This window comes from Phymastichus coffea, unplaced genomic scaffold (genome assembly GCF_024137745.1).
Source record: "Phymastichus coffea isolate CEN01 unplaced genomic scaffold, Cenicafe_Pcof_1.1 PCOF00017, whole genome shotgun sequence".
NCBI lineage: Eukaryota > Metazoa > Arthropoda > Insecta > Hymenoptera > Eulophidae > Phymastichus > Phymastichus coffea.
This window is the reverse complement of record NW_026706828.1, coordinates 4,656,609-4,672,883: the sequence shown is the minus strand read 5'-3', so window position 1 is coordinate 4,672,883 and position 16,275 is coordinate 4,656,609. Positions and strand designations below refer to the sequence as shown.

Here is a 16,275-nt window from a genome sequence, read left to right as displayed (position 1 = left end):
ATACGTCAGACGAGGGCTCTATAAATGAGAATCTTCCGAAAGAAAAATAACATGAGCAGACTAGTCCAACAGAAATCAATCGTGAACGGGAGATAAAGGTGATCAAGGGAGACTTCTTCATGACAGTGTGCGCCCCCACTCTAAGAGGGTACAGCGTTAACACCAGTGGACACTACTGGGCCGCCAATAGAATTGGTCTCAAACCCGTGTATAGCCGACACGGGAGGCTGACCCGTACATTGATATAGCAAAATCTAGAAATCTTGCCTTCCGTCGTAGTGCCGAACAGCAATCGGATGTGTTCTCTGCTGCGAGAGTTAAGGGTTGAGAACTATTACGGTAGGTATTTTTAATAAAAAATATTTTTAGACGGCAAAGCTATCTCTATTAATGAAAATTAGTACTTTGGATATTAAGGTAGTTTATAAGCGACTTTTTTAATTTTTACTGGTTTGTAGATATTATTATAATGAAAATATTTCAAAAACACATTTAAAAGGTGTAGTCCACCCTCAAAGTTTTCCCCTAAAATAGTTTTTTTCAAATAACTTTTCTGCTGATCAATATTTTTTAGTAAAACCAAATGGGCAATAACTCTTATCAAAAGTCTAACAAATTCTAGTGTATTTGACTTTTGGGGTTGGCAACCCTAAATTTTAATATGTGGAAAATTGAAAAATTTACATGAATTTTTACAGCGTAAAAATAGTTTAATTTTGAACAGATATTTATATGTAGAAAGAAAATAGAGTTAAACAGTTTTTTTGTTTTTAATTCAATTATAGGGATTGAAACTTCTGTTTCTAATGAAAATATACTGGAAAAATTAATATGAATTCCTATTATAACTCTTTATGGAAAAAATTTTATTTATTCTATAAATACATTTAATTTTGTACCAATTTTTTAATAGAGTGCTGCACACATTAATATAAACTTGTATAAAATTTAATACAATTTGGAAGGAATGGTTGTCTAATATTTTTTATTTGTTAAAGTCTGAACAGGAATGATAACCATCAAGAAAATGTTCGATATAAAGGGACTTTTGAAAATAAACTTCTGCTATACAAAGCAGTACTCAATAGTTGGATCTACGGCATCCAACTATGGGAAGATGCTTCAAACTTGAACATCAAAATTCTAGAAAGATTTCAATTGGAACTCCTTCGCAGCATAACACACGCGCCGTGGTTCATTCCAAACGAAATTATTAGAAATGATTTACAGATTGCAACAGTGAAAAAAGAAATTCAAACTTTCTTCGCAAAATACTACACAAGACTATAAAATCACACAAACAAACTTATTGACAAACTTCTTTCGAAATCGATTACCAACACTAGACTCAAGAAACATAAAATAATGAAAACATCTAACTCAAGACAAGTAGTTGCACCTTCTAATTACATCAGATAGAATATTTACTAAAGTACTCTGCTGATAACACGTAAAATTCTCTGTTAATAAACTAACTTACTTATTGTCTTTTTCAAATGCTGACAGATTGTAAATATGCTTTGGAAATAAATAAAAAAAAATTTCCCGAAAAATATTGAAGATAAAAATTTTTCGCAAACGGCAATCGATTCGGAAATTTTTTTTTTATAGCGTATTTTCAGAAACTATACGTAATCCTTCTGAATCGCCTTATATAAAACTAGTTTTAGGCATTGCTTGCACTGCCTGTTTATACAATTCCAACGCTTTCCCAATAATTCTACCCTTCATGCTAATATCTAGAGCAAGCCTTTTTAATCCCCCTCCTATACCATCACAAGCAAAGCAGGATTTTTCCATGGCAAATCACGTAAAATGCCACTCGGCCTTTATCCCGAAATCTTTAAAGAGACTGAGCAAATCGATAAAATGGAATTAATTTATATATTGGCTTGCTGCTCCATCTCAGACGGATGAGATTTTTTCGATCGAAGTTCCATACTTTTTATTTAAATATTCAACAGCTTTTCTTCAAACCAAAGCAACGGTGTTTAATTATCTTATCATTCTTTAGACATTCGAAAATAATTACTAAACTATGCTTATGATGTCAGCATTAAATATTTTACAAAAAGGAAATTAATGGACAGTAATTTGATCATTATGATAATAGATTGCTTAGATTGCGTCTTGAAATTTTCTACATAATTTTCCGAAAAGTCGAAAGTTACCATATCTTCATTATCTTTTGAATTAGCTTTGTGACTTTTTACAAATTTATTTTAACTGGTCGCAATATTATTATGTATTCCAAATGAACTTATAGAAAATACCTTTAATTATTAATTAAATTCTAATTATTAACTAAATTATTAATTAATTAAATCTTTTGGTAAAATATTGTCGACAACTTAAATCTCGGTTTTTTTTTCTCCTTCAATAACTTCTTTTTCTCATTTTTTGAAAGTAATACAGATTATTGAATAATCAATAAAATATCTAAGCAATTATTAAAATTAAACAAAATATTTGAAGCCAGGGCATTCCCAATACACATTAAATCTACATACTTTGGTTAGATGATCACATAATAATTGTTAGAAAATATTATGTATATTTAATAGAATTGTTAGATTGCCCTTCATTTTTAATTTTGCGGTGTTCAACATTAATTTGACATTTTTATGATAAATAAATACGCAAATACTATGAAACCCACTTAAATTATTAATCAAAACCCAATTTTTTGGTTGAAAAGTACATACCAAAAGAAAAAAAGCCTATTTTCACGTTAAGACATTGATTTTTTAAAAGAACGAAAGCTTCGTGTAGCGCGTCGAGGTCTCTATGTTTAATTAATGCTACATCCTTCGATTAGTCGGGCAATAGAATTTCATGACTGATTTCTATAGCAAAAACCCCCAGAAACACGTAGGAGCAAGGATTTAAAAAAAATACTTTGAGATATTTGCAATTGATAAAAAAAAGTTAATAAATTTCGAAAAAAAAGTTTTTATTGCTTTTTGTTGTAATTATTTTGTAACGCTAGAGATAGGCATACAATAGAGGTAGCGTGCCTAATGGAGCGTATCTCTGTGTGGGGGGTAACCCTCACAACCGTTAATCTACTCGGACTACTCTTACAAGAAAAGTACCTCAACCCGAAATCAGTGATTTCGATAATTCATGTATATCTTGTAGTATATTAAAAAAGCACGAGACTGGTATTTTTTATCGGCGGAAAAACATATTTAAGGGTGAAATCCACCCTCTAAGTTCACCCCCCCCCCCCAAAATATTTTTTTCAAACAATATATTCTAGTTAATATTTTTTAGTAAAACAAAATGGATAATAATCCTTAAAAAAAGTAAAACAAACTCTGGTGTGTTTGACTTTTGAGAGTTGCAACCCCTATTTTTAATACACGAAAAATTGAAAAATTGACATCACTTTGTGCAGTAAAAACTTTTAAAATAGTGTAATTATAACCAAATTTTTATATTTATAAAGAAAATAGTAAAAATAAGTTTATGATTTCCAGCATTTTTAATAAAAAATATTTTTAGGGGGTAAAACGACTCCTATTTTTCGATATTAAAATTATTTAAAAGCGAATTTTTTAATTTTTACTGCATAATAGATATTATTATAATAAAAATATTCTAAAAATACATTTAAAGGGTGAAATCTACCCTCAAAGTTCACCCCCAAAAACAGGTTTTTTTAAATAGCTTTTTTCCTAATCAATATTTTTTAGTTAAACCAAGTGGGTAATATTCCTTATTGAAAGTATAACAAATTCTGGTGACATTGTCTTGTAACGTCGGGCCGTTTATTAGAAATAAATTTTTTTCCTCATGTACTTTTGTGTAGCTTAAATTTTAACTCGGTAAACTAGCGAAGGAGAGCCTTCAGCTGAAGCAGCTGGAGGACACGTGAAAATAGTCGTCCCTTTATCGCGCGCTTTCCGATGTTTACCTCGCACGATCATAAAGTTTTTGAGTAGGTTTAGATAAAGAGTAAAGGAGCCGCGGAATTCCACCTGCATCCTGTTACTCGATTTCACCCAAAAGATTTCCACTTTTAGAAGTCAAAACTTTTGCTATATAAAAAAACCTTAATAACTAATTTTACATAAATGAATCGGGAAAATAACAGCATGATGGGAAAATTTCGCAGCTTCTTGAAACCTCCCACACACTTTTTGATTAGAAACATAGTTGCCGCGCAATCATTGAAAATAACTCGAAGTTTTTAAATTACAAATTAGAAAAATGAGGTAAATAGTCGAAAACAGTTACTTGAACGAATTTTAGCAAATCAGTTATACATTCCACAATTAAATAATACCCTTTTTTCGTTCGAATTTATTTAAACAACGAAGTGAGTTAATTAATTAAGTTACTAATTGTAAACATGTAGGATCAACAGATTTTCGCGTAAAATATGTTAAATAATAAGGAACTTACGTTATTTTTAAGAATTAATTGTAATAATTTTATATAATAAATAACTTAATAATTATAAGAGAAACTGTACTAAAAATGGTACTTGGAGAGTCATCTAGCGAGATAAGGCCCAAACTCTTGAACGCGCGCCCCCAATTCTCACCACGCCCCCGAACCAATTAGGGCCCGAAATCCGAAAGAGAAAAGGAGGGAAAATCTCGGTTGGCCAATTAGAATTCACTGGCATTTCCACTCTTCCCAAATTTCGAGGGACTGAAAGAGGGATTTTCCTCCCAACCACCCCCAGGGTTTAAAAGGGCATGCGCAAGCGAAAATCGCTCTCTCACGCTCTCACGCTCCACACAAGCTTTTAAGTGCATCTCATTGACCAAGTGCCAGGTCCAGATTGACTTCTCCAGTACCAGTTAACTAAATAAAAGAAAAGTAAGTTGAAACAAAATTTTATTCACTATCTCTCCTTTTCCTCTTCTTGTTAGAGTAGCTGATCGAAACTCGTGAAAAATAGGTCTTCGAAAAAGTATTTCAGCAGGAATTGGGATACTTTTTCAATAAGACAGTCGCGCCGTTAAACTAAAATAAAATACTTTTTATGTGATAATTCCGGCAAGGTTTGGGATTTTCACATCCAAGTCCCGACTCCATTGGACCCTGGTGTTTGATGGAAGGCTTGTAGTCCAGTTTAATTTTTTCACTCTTTTTACGCGAAACGCGAAGTAGAAAAGCTCTAATTCTCCAATCGCTCGTCCCGGTTTAAGCGTACGCACGCAAACCAAATAGAGCGCCTGAGATTACGTCCACCTCAGACGTACCTGAGATAGTGACCCGGATGTCACATAAAATTTTTGGAGGCCCCGGAGGGATAAGTTGGAGAAAAAGAGCTTTATAGGGTACTAACAACCTCATACTTTCCTGTCTTCTTTTTCTTGTATAGAAAATTACGGATTTGAAAAAGTAACGGATTTAATACAAATTAACGAAATTGAAAAAAAATCAACGAGCTCGAAATAAAAACAAAGTATTCGAAATAAATTAACGAATTTGAAAAAAATAAAAAAAAAAAAATTTTTGAAATAAAATAACGAATTTGATAAATATATAAAAAATTCGAAACAAATTAACGAATTTGAAAAATATAAAAAAAAATTTTTGAAATAAAATAACGAATTTGATAAATATATAAAAAATTCGAAATAAATTAACGAATTTGAAAAATATAAAAAAAAAATTTTTTTTTTAAATAAAGTAACGAATTTGATAAAAATATAAAAAATTCGAAATAAAGTAACGAATTTGAAAAATATAACAAATTTGAAATAAAATAACGAGGTAGCAAAAATTGAGAAGTTGCAAAGATTTAATTAATAAAATAAATCAAAAGCGAAAAATTAGAGAAAATTATCACGTATTAAATAAAATAAAAAATTTTTTAGTGAAATCTAACCTTTTTTTTTTTTTCTTTTCTCTTCTGCCTCCTGTTATGCCTCCCTTTGTAGAATTTAGCGGTGTTTCGTACGATTTAATAGAAACGGTAGACCAAGTTGTAGAAGATATTTCAACAATTAGAGAAAGTCAGGACGCGGTAATAAGTCGGGTAAATAATCATAGTAACGATATCGCGAAAATAAATCAGAACGGTCGTAGTTTAAGTGCACGTGTTACGGAATTAGAGCTAGAAAATAAGAATACAATTTACCAGATAGCTAGTTTAGGACATCTCTGCGTCAACCTTATTGAATCTAACACAGCCTTAAAAAAGGAAATAAAAAAACTTAGGAAGCGATCAGGAATTAAAGATAAATTAATCTCCAAAACCGCAATTTCGAATAAAGTTTTAACCGCAAAAATCGCGAAATTAACCTTAAAATTAGAAAATTTAAAATTATAAAATAATATTATTAATTAATTAATTTAAAATATTTTTAACATAGTAATCTTATTAGTTAAACCTGAAAAAAATAAGGAAACTTAAGATAGTGTTAGTTTTTCGTTTGTATTTTGACTAAGCGTGATAATTAATAATTTTTTTTTCCTTTCTTTTGCCTGTTCAATTTTAGTGAACGCAGAAAACCGGCCCATTAGAAAGAAGTTGACTAAGTGTCAACGCAGAAGGTTAGCGAGGGAGATCCAAAAACATCCCGACGCTCTACCAAAACACATTTATGAGGCCGAAAGAAAAAAACAGTTTCAAATAAATAGGGAAAGAAGAGACTTAGACCTGCGGATAAAGACCTTGTTAGCCGACAACAAACCATTCAGCTGCAAACACGGGAACGACCCGTATTACTGCAGGCTTTGCGTGCAGACGTTCGAAAAATTAGGGCGTATCCCTAAGAAAGTAATAACCCCACCGAGTCTGCAAGAGCCGGAACAAATTAATAAACAAAATTGTGGAAAAAGGGACCCAAACAGGTTATATAAAAAACTATTTGCTCCAGATAAAAAAATATTGAAAAAAATAAATCAACACAAAGAAGAAAGGAAGAAAACAGAAGAAAACAGAAAAAGGGAAGAAGATAGAGCGAAGGAAATAGAAGAGCTAGAAAAGAAAATAAAATTAAAAGAAAAAGAAATAAAAGCAATTTTAAAAAATTTATAACTTATTTTGTCTTTTTTTAAAAAAATATATTTTAGTTAAAATAATAAATTGGTGTTATTTTTTTTTCTCTCTCTATTCCCCTATAAAATTATAAAATATTTTTTCCTCTCTTAATGAATAATAAAGAACCGGGTGATAAACGATTGACGCGTAGCCAAGCCCGAAATCCGTCTACATCTTGGACGGTAGGTATTGGTTCTGGGCGGCTTAGGCATTCCGACGAATTTCAACAGGAGAAATCTGACGAGAAAGGAACCATAAACCCAAAATCTAACATAGGCGATAACTTATACCCTGACCTAGATAAGTTAAAAAAATTTAACGAAGAATTAGATAGTCTAAAAATAAATAACGAATTGGAAGGGCTAATAGGGAGGTCAGCTCCAAATAATCAATCAGGATCTAGTGAAGATTTAGACAACGTCACTATAGAGATCAGCGACGAGGTTTTAAATAAGTCCATACGCGAAAATCACGGCATAAAATCAAACTCGGCTAAAATGGATCAAGAAATTCAAAGGACCATGAAGCAAACCATCCAATTGAAAGATGCCTTAAACGTTGTACCCAACTTCAATGGAAACCCTAACCAATGGGTACCATTTACAGAAGGTTGTAGGGAAGCTTTAAATATGCTGCCCTCAAAATGCGAAGAAGATCTAGTAAAATTAATAAAAGGTAAACTAGAAGGCGAGACCAGATCAACAATGGTTGGCATCAATTTTAAAACCATTAACGAACTTATATCTCATTTAGCTGATATCTTCGCGCCACCTCAAACCATGAATCAATTATTAGGAGAATTAGGAAATGAATATCAGAAAGATAATGAAAAAGTCTTAACGTACGCTAATAGAATTCGCCTATTAACCACTAGGATAATAGATGCAAAAAAGAGACAAGACAATACCGATTCTATAAACATCGATGAGAAAAATGCTTTAGAAGAAAATGCATTTATATGTTTTAAACGAGGATTAAAGCCAGAAATAAAAATAAATCTCCCACCAGGAATTACTGCCACTAATGCCTTAAAGGAAGCCATCAAAGTAGAAAAAGAATTAGAATTACAAAGAAATCTAAGAGGAAAAATTAACTACACTTCAGATTATCTACAACCAAAGAAAAATGTAAGAATATGCCAAATTTGTGAAGAACACGGACATGAAGCTTTAAACTGCAACACGCTCGTGAACAAACAAAAATTATGTAATTTCTGTAATAAAACAGGTCACGATACAAATAATTGCTTTGCTAAAATTAGGTTAGATAACCTAACTTGTCAAATATGCGGAAAAAAAGGACATAATGCACGCGAATGTAAATCGAGATTACAATGCCAAATTTGCAAAAAGATGGGACACGCTGCTAAAGAGTGTAGGAATAGAATTAGGACACAGGCTATACATGAAATAAAATGCCAATTATGCAATAATTTGGGGCACAGTGCTCAAAGTTGTCGAGATATAGAAAGGACACAAGTAAATAGCGAAATCGTATGTCAACTTTGCAATAACAGAGGACATACTGCAAAAGACTGTAAAACAAAAACTCCCAATTTTAACAATAATCAATTTCTAGCTAGTCAACCTTCTTTTAATAGATTTGATAAATCCAAAATAGAATGCCTTTTTTGTAAAAAACGCGGGCACATAATGACTGATTGCTATAGGAAGAAATGGGTCGATGGTCAGAACCAGGGAAACGACAAGCCGTCCTCTGTAATTCCGACACAGAGGACGAATATGACTCGGATAGACAACAGCGAAGAATCAGAGGATGTTCGACTATTCCCATAAAAAATCAACCTCGATTTGCCGCCAAAGTACCCATAATAAGTGTCAGTTTTTTTGGAACTATATATGATACAATGTTAGACAGCGGATCAGAAGTTAATATTATGAAGATTGAAGTATTACAACAATATTTAGAATACGTAGACATGACTAAGCGACACACATTGAAAGGTATTGGTCTAGAAAGTTTTCAAACCATAGGAGTAATTACTCTCTATGTGTATGGAAGGGAAACTGAATTTTTAATAGTTGAGAATGATTTCCCAATTCCCTGTGATATAGTGATAGGAGCAAGTTATTTGTCATCCAACAAAATAATTCTTGATTTCGAAACCAGACAGTTCATCCTACCAGATAGAACAATAAATTTCAAAGAAGTCAAAGATTTAGTTTATACTGGTATCTGCTGCATGTATAATGTCAAAGATGAATCAAAAATAGACCGAGTTATTCCAAGAATCGAGGTAAAGAATCCACCCACTGGCTCGAAGGAATATTTCTTAATAGACACAGGATCAGAATGTAATTTGATTAAAAAAGGATTATTACCACCTGGTAATAGTATTGACGATTCACTCATCATTAACCTAAAAGGAATAGGTAGAAATATGCAACTAACTCTGGGAATAACCGAAATTAAGCTTTTCGATACGGATACAATTTTCCATGTAGTCGAGGATAATTTTGAAATGATTCATGCTGGAATATTAGGTGCCGTATTTTTTGAAGACAGTAAAGCAAGAATAAACTTCAAAGATAATACTTTTGAAGTTAAAAATTTCCTAGCACCATTAATCATAGAAACATTGGACAAGAAACTTACACAGGCAGAATTCGATAAACTATTACAGGAATTAATCCCTATGGAAATACCTAGTTTCGCAGTACGTCATGTGTTTAATATATCTCAGAGTGAAATCTTTCAAGACCTTAACATTGAAGAATTTGACGATGTCGATTTTAACATAGCTGAGTTATACATCGAAGAAGAAACAAACGATGTTGAGAAAAAAATAGAAGATCATCTAGAATTGGGTCATTTAGATGACACAGAAAAAGAATATGTAATAGACTTGGTCAATAAAGTCGCCGATGTTTTTTACTTGCCTGGAGACAAACTACCAGGTACTGAATTAGTAATGCATGAAATACATACTGTTGATGACATACCCGTGAATTGTAAACAATACCAGTTCCCACATGCAATGAAAGATAAGCTTAATTATCATATTGACAAATTATTGAAAGCTGGTATCATTAAAGAATCTAATTCACCGTATAATATACCTGTATGGATAGTTCCAAAAGCTACAGATCCGAACGGCAGAATGGTGCTCGACATGAGAGGGCTTAACGAAAAAACCGTAGCAGATTCTTATCCTATTCCAAATATCACACAGATATTTGACCAAGTAGGAGGAGCTAAGTTTTATTCCGTGCTTGATCTCGCAATGGGATTCTATCAAATTAAGATGCACCCAAAAGACGCTCATAAAACAGCGTTTAGTACCCCTTTTGGTCATTACGAATTTGTCCGCATGCCATTTGGTTTAAAGAATGCACCTGCAACCTTCCAACGGCTTATGGATACTTTATTACGCGGACTACAAGGCCTCGATTTGTTTGTTTACCTAGATGACATAGTCATTTATGCTAACAATATTGAAGAACACGATCGGAAGTTTAAGTTACTAGTCGAACGGTTAAGAGAAGCAAAACTGAAGTTACAAATTAATAAATGTAAATTCCTCATGCGAAAAGTCAGCTACTTAGGGCACCTTATAAGTGAGGATGGTCTAGAAGTAGATCCCAAGAAGGTTGAAGCCGTACAAAAATTCCCAAGACCAAAAACCGTTAAAAACGTCCGCCAATTCTTAGGACTAGCTGGGTACTATAGGCGCTTTATCAAAGACTTTGCCAAGATAGCTAAACCATTAACTAAATTATTACAAAAGGATATAAAGTTCGAATGGAATGAGAAAGCCGAAAAGGCATTTATTGAATTGAAAGAGATGTTATGTAATGCACCTCTTTTACAATTCCCTGATTTGTCCAAAGGGTATAACATACGTACCGATGCCTCTGGCACTGCTATCGCTGGAATATTATCCCAAGGCCCGATCGGATCCGACCGTCCTATTGCATATTTTTCTAGAGTTCTGCGTGGATCAGAGCTAAACTATGAAGTATATGAAAAGGAAGCCTTAGCGATCATACAGAGTGTCAAAGCTTTCAAATCCTATGTATATGACCGGCCTATCCAAATTATTACCGATCATCAGCCATTAGTTTGGTTTGAAACAGCAGATTTAAACACGCGAGTACAAAAATGGCGATTTTGGTTATCACAATTTAAGTATAAAATAATTTACACCAAAGGAAAATCTAATGCCGCAGCAGATGCACTCTCAAGAAATCCAGCAGATGTAAATGTTATTGAAAAAGCGCCCACTCTTCAAGAGTTTTTACCTGAAATTGAATTAGGAAATCTAGTAATGAACATCACCAATAGTCTGATCGATAAAGAATTCGAATTTCTTATCGATACAATCTCCAGTGTAAATATAATCAAAATCAGTTCTATACCCAATGGATTATTAATTAAGCTGAATAAAGAAATATTACTACAAGGGCTTTTTTCAGATAATATCGTAGTAACACACTATACAGAATTGGCTATATTAGGACGCACTTTTGAATTTTATGCAGTAGAAGATAAATATGATTTGCCGTATCATGGAATCCTTGGTTCCAAATTTTTATATGAAATACGAAGTAGAATAGATTTTGATAAATTACAGTTAACACACTCAGGAATAGTCACACCGCTTAAGTCAGTATATAGCAAAAACAATGAAACAGAATTTAGGGCAATGCGAAATATTGATTTACACATTGTCAAAGATGATTTGTTGTTAGTGGATTCATACATTCGTAATCTCGAATGTCGGATACAACTCTCAATTAATACAATATGTGAACAAAGTATAATTAAGAAACAATATGTAACTGAAACAGAGAAGATAGATGAAAGCGACCGAATTATCTTACGAGACATTAGTGGGAAAACCTATCAAACACTTGGTACCATACAAATAGAAATCTTTTCCATAATAAATAAATTTTGCATAGTACCTAATGACTTTCCTATAAATTCCGAAGGATTATTAGGAATTGATTATCTCATTAGGAGTAAAGCGGCACTAAATTTCAACACCAGAACAATGCGCCTTGGAAATATGATTATCCCATTTCGTATACGGAATATTAGAATTGACAATCAAAACTCTTGTAAAAACTTACTCCCACAAACAAGCCGTGAAATAGCGGAAATAAATATAATGACACGAGGACAAAAACAAAGATTAGATAATTTACCATCTGCTATACCTACCCCACCGACTGTTAACGAAAGGATAAGTCCTGAGAAACGACCCCGAGGAAGGCCTCGCAAAAATCCACTCCAAATTCCCGGAAACACAGAACCAGCGCCAATCGAATCATTTCAACCACCGGAAAGCCATTCAAAAAAACCTCGAGGCAGACCAAAGAAGATACAATTATCTTCGACAAGTGAAGAAGAACCAGATCATGCCGATGCTTCTAACCAATCTGACGATGAATCGATTCTTAGTGACTTTGATGAATCTTCAACTGGGCACACTAAACTGGTTAAGATCAAGGATTCAATCCATATGCGTACTGACAGCGTAGTTTATTTTATTGATAGTAATGGCGCACCATGCGACGAAGGCGCCAAAATGATGATCGAAAACAATCAGATAGAAAGTAAACAGATTATTAATGTAGGAGAAGTTGTGAAAGAAAGAAAAGGAAAAAAATACTATCGCTTTGGACTCTGTATATGCGGAGAACACCCGGAGTCGTTGAGTCATTTAAGAGACAATATGCTTACAACTTTGAATGTATTAAGAGATATGTTGGTTAGCCTAAAGCTAACGGAAATTTGTATCGCCAAAAGTAAAGAGATAAGAAATCTAGAATGGGGAGAAGTAGTAAATTTATTGGATACTGTCTTCAGAAATACAGGAATAACGATTTTAATATGTATGAATTGCCTTGAGTATGTGCCTTTAGAGAAACGTGATATAGTATTCTACGAATGTCATCAATCTCCGGTCGGAGGACATCGTGGTGTTTCTAAAACATTTTATCGAATACGACAGAATTTTTATTGGGAGAATTTGAAGGAAGATATTCAAAGACGAATACAACAATGCCTTGAGTGTCAGTTAAAGAAATTAACTCGCCTACAGACCAAACAACCTATGGTAATCACCGATACCTGTGCCGCTACTTTTGACAAAATAGCAATGGATATTGTAGGACCCTTGAAAAAAACCCCGAAGAACAATGAATACATTTTAACCATGCAAGACCAACTAAGTAAGTTTTGCCTAGCCGTACCTCTAGTCGACACTTCATCCACAACGATCGCAGATGCATTCATAAAGAAATTCATTTGTATATTTGATTGTCCAAAATCCGTTTTAACTGATCAAGGAAGAAATTTCTTGAGTAATTTGATGAGCCGTATAGCTAAACGTTTCAAGATTAAGAAGTTAAAGACCACAGCTTTTCATCCACAATCTAATGGTTCGCTTGAACGCTCCCATCATGTTTTAGCAGAATTTCTGAAACAATATACCAATAGCGATAACAATTGGGATGAATGGTTAGACTTAGCCATATTGAATTATAATACTTGTGTTCAAGAGAGTACCAAACACACTCCATATGAAGTCGTTTTTGGCAGATTAGCTAGACTGCCCTCAAGTTATCCATTACAAGAAGGAGATTTATTGCCCACTTATAAAGGGTACATTACAGAGTTAGTCACCCGAATAACAGGAATTCAAAAGTTGGCATACGACAATTTAATAGCATCAAAAGAAAAATCAAAGAAATATTATGACAGACACCTTAATCCGAAAAATTTTAAGCTTGGAGATTTTGTATTTTTGAAAAGTGGTCCAAAACCCGGTAAATTAGAAGATCATTATTCAGGCCCTTTTAAAATAATAGGAATTTTACCGAAAAACAATGTCAAAATACAAATGAAAAAAGGAACCAAAGTAGTTCACGCGAATAGGCTTAGAATATCGTATATTAATAATAATAATAATTCATAAAAAGGAGGAGAGGCATAAAACTAGAAAACAAAAAAAAAAAAAAAAAAAATAAATAAATTTTTTTTTATAAATAAATCATAGATAAAATGAACAATATCATTTCCAGTAAAATAATAATAGTAAAATAATTGTAATAAAATGATAGTAATAATAAGTATAAATAAATATACCGAATTAATCATTGGTTTTCCGTTCCAGCAATTAATAGTTAACATAAGAATTAACATTATTTATTTTTCAGAAAATGGATATGAATAAATTTGGATTTTACATATTAATCTTATCTGCCATTGCATATCAAGGCCAAGCCATCATAGGATACGATTGCGGAGCGAGATCATTAAACATTACCACTGTTTCTTTGCTTGGCGTAGAAGAATGCGATATACCTCCCGGAAAAATTAATAGCACTCAGATCCATATACAGTTATTACAGTTAAACCAATTCGAGGAAGTACACGTGATACAATGCAAGATACAACTACAACGTCACATTTATCATTGTGGAATGCACTCCCATAGTTCGGCTGTCAAAGATGGAATACACGAATATATGGTCGAGATCAGCCAAAAACGCTGTTCAGACTTGTATAATACCGGCACATTATATTTCGATGAGATACGTGTACTACGCGATATTAAAGTTAACCAAACCATAATCCGACCCTTAACACTAGCTGGTAGTTTAAAAATCGATGGTAGTTGCAACGGTGGTGTGTATTCTGATGCATATGGTACCTGGGAGAATGTTGTAGTTCAAGGTTTAGTAAAAATAACCGTGCAAGACTATACTGCACCAGTTGACTTAAATAACGATCAAGTAAGACTACGCTCAGGTATCAAATGCACATTAACTGAAGAAACCTGTATAGACCCGGAAGGAGGTAATACTTTCTGGAAAACGATACCACGGGATATATGTAAATTCAATCATTACGGGATATTATATGAAGGCATAGCTAACAAAATAATAGACGAGCACCAGAACCGTATATATTCCTTGATAACAGAAGATATTACCTTCGCCTTAATGGCCAAAGGAAAAAGACAAATCTGTGGATATGAAATAGTTCAAACAGAACATCCAAAATTATTCATTTTTGAAACCACTAGAGGAGTCTCGACCTTTGCCGTAGCAAAGAAATTATCATTAAGCAATTTAGACATATTTGCGTACGTTAATTCTAAATTTGTATTCGTCGAGCGTTATATCAAAAATCAAATAAATAGTTTGTATAGAGATGTAGTTGTATAGCGTTGTAGACAAGAACGCGAAATTTTAAAAAATGCTTTAGCAATAGCCACGTATTCACCTGATCAATTCGCATACAATTTAATGAAAGGACCTGGATATATGGCGGTAACGGCTGGCGAAGTAGTTCACGTCGTCAAATGTATCCCGGTAGACGTAAAGATTTCGCCGGGGACCAACTGTTATGAAGAATTAAAAGTAGTCCATAACAATATCACCAAATTTATGACACCCAAAACACATATTCTCAAGACTCAAGGAACAATAGTGGATTGTAACGCTCTGCTGTCCACTCACTTTTATGTCAACGAAAATTGGTATAAATTCATGCCACGTCCTGTAGACGCCAGAACACCAGAGATTTTGAAGCCTTTTGCCCAAATGACCTGGAAATATCAAGATATTCCAACTCTCGCTACAAGTGGTATTTATACTGAACAAGATCTGCAGGATCTTCTAAATCGAATCATGTATCCTCTCGAACAATCAGCTGTCATCAATGATGTTGCTCGAGAAATCAAAGGTCATGCGATGAAAGATCAAGAAGGAGTAATTAATAAATTGCTCAATGAGAACACTTTAGAACGCTTAGTTCATACCACTTGGAACCGAATGTGGGGTAAATTCATGACGTTTGGAACATTCAGTGCAGGAGTGATAGCTATCCTTTTTATTATTCAAATAATTAAAAAGGTGATAGAAATCTTTATCAACGGCATGGCTCTGCATAGTATTTATGGGTGGTCCTACCAACTTTTTGGAGCCATATGGAACAGTCTCACAACTTTCCTTATCCACTTAGGCCATTCAACGCAGAAGGAAAATGAAAAATCCCAGGAAGAACCAAGTAGAGTTCCTATGCCAATACAGATACCCCATTACATACCAGTTCAGGTTCAAGAAACAGATGCCAACGTACCAAAAGAACATCCAGTGTCCTCAATCCAAACTAACAATAGTTTCTTTTCTCGACAGTAAATGTTAATAAATCTTGGTTACCATGCTCTACAATCACATCTTAATTAGCGATTACTTTGCCTCGCTGCGCTCCTTAAGTAACCGTTTAAG

At 33.4% G+C, this 16,275-nt stretch overlaps 1 protein-coding gene across 3 annotated transcripts in view; it reads right to left on the bottom strand.

Moving 5' to 3' along the window:
• Positions 1–16,275, bottom strand: part of LOC131675196 (mediator of RNA polymerase II transcription subunit 16) — a 391,451-nt gene that overhangs the window by 353,618 nt on the left and 21,558 nt on the right. The gene's annotated exons all lie outside the window — the stretch shown is intronic.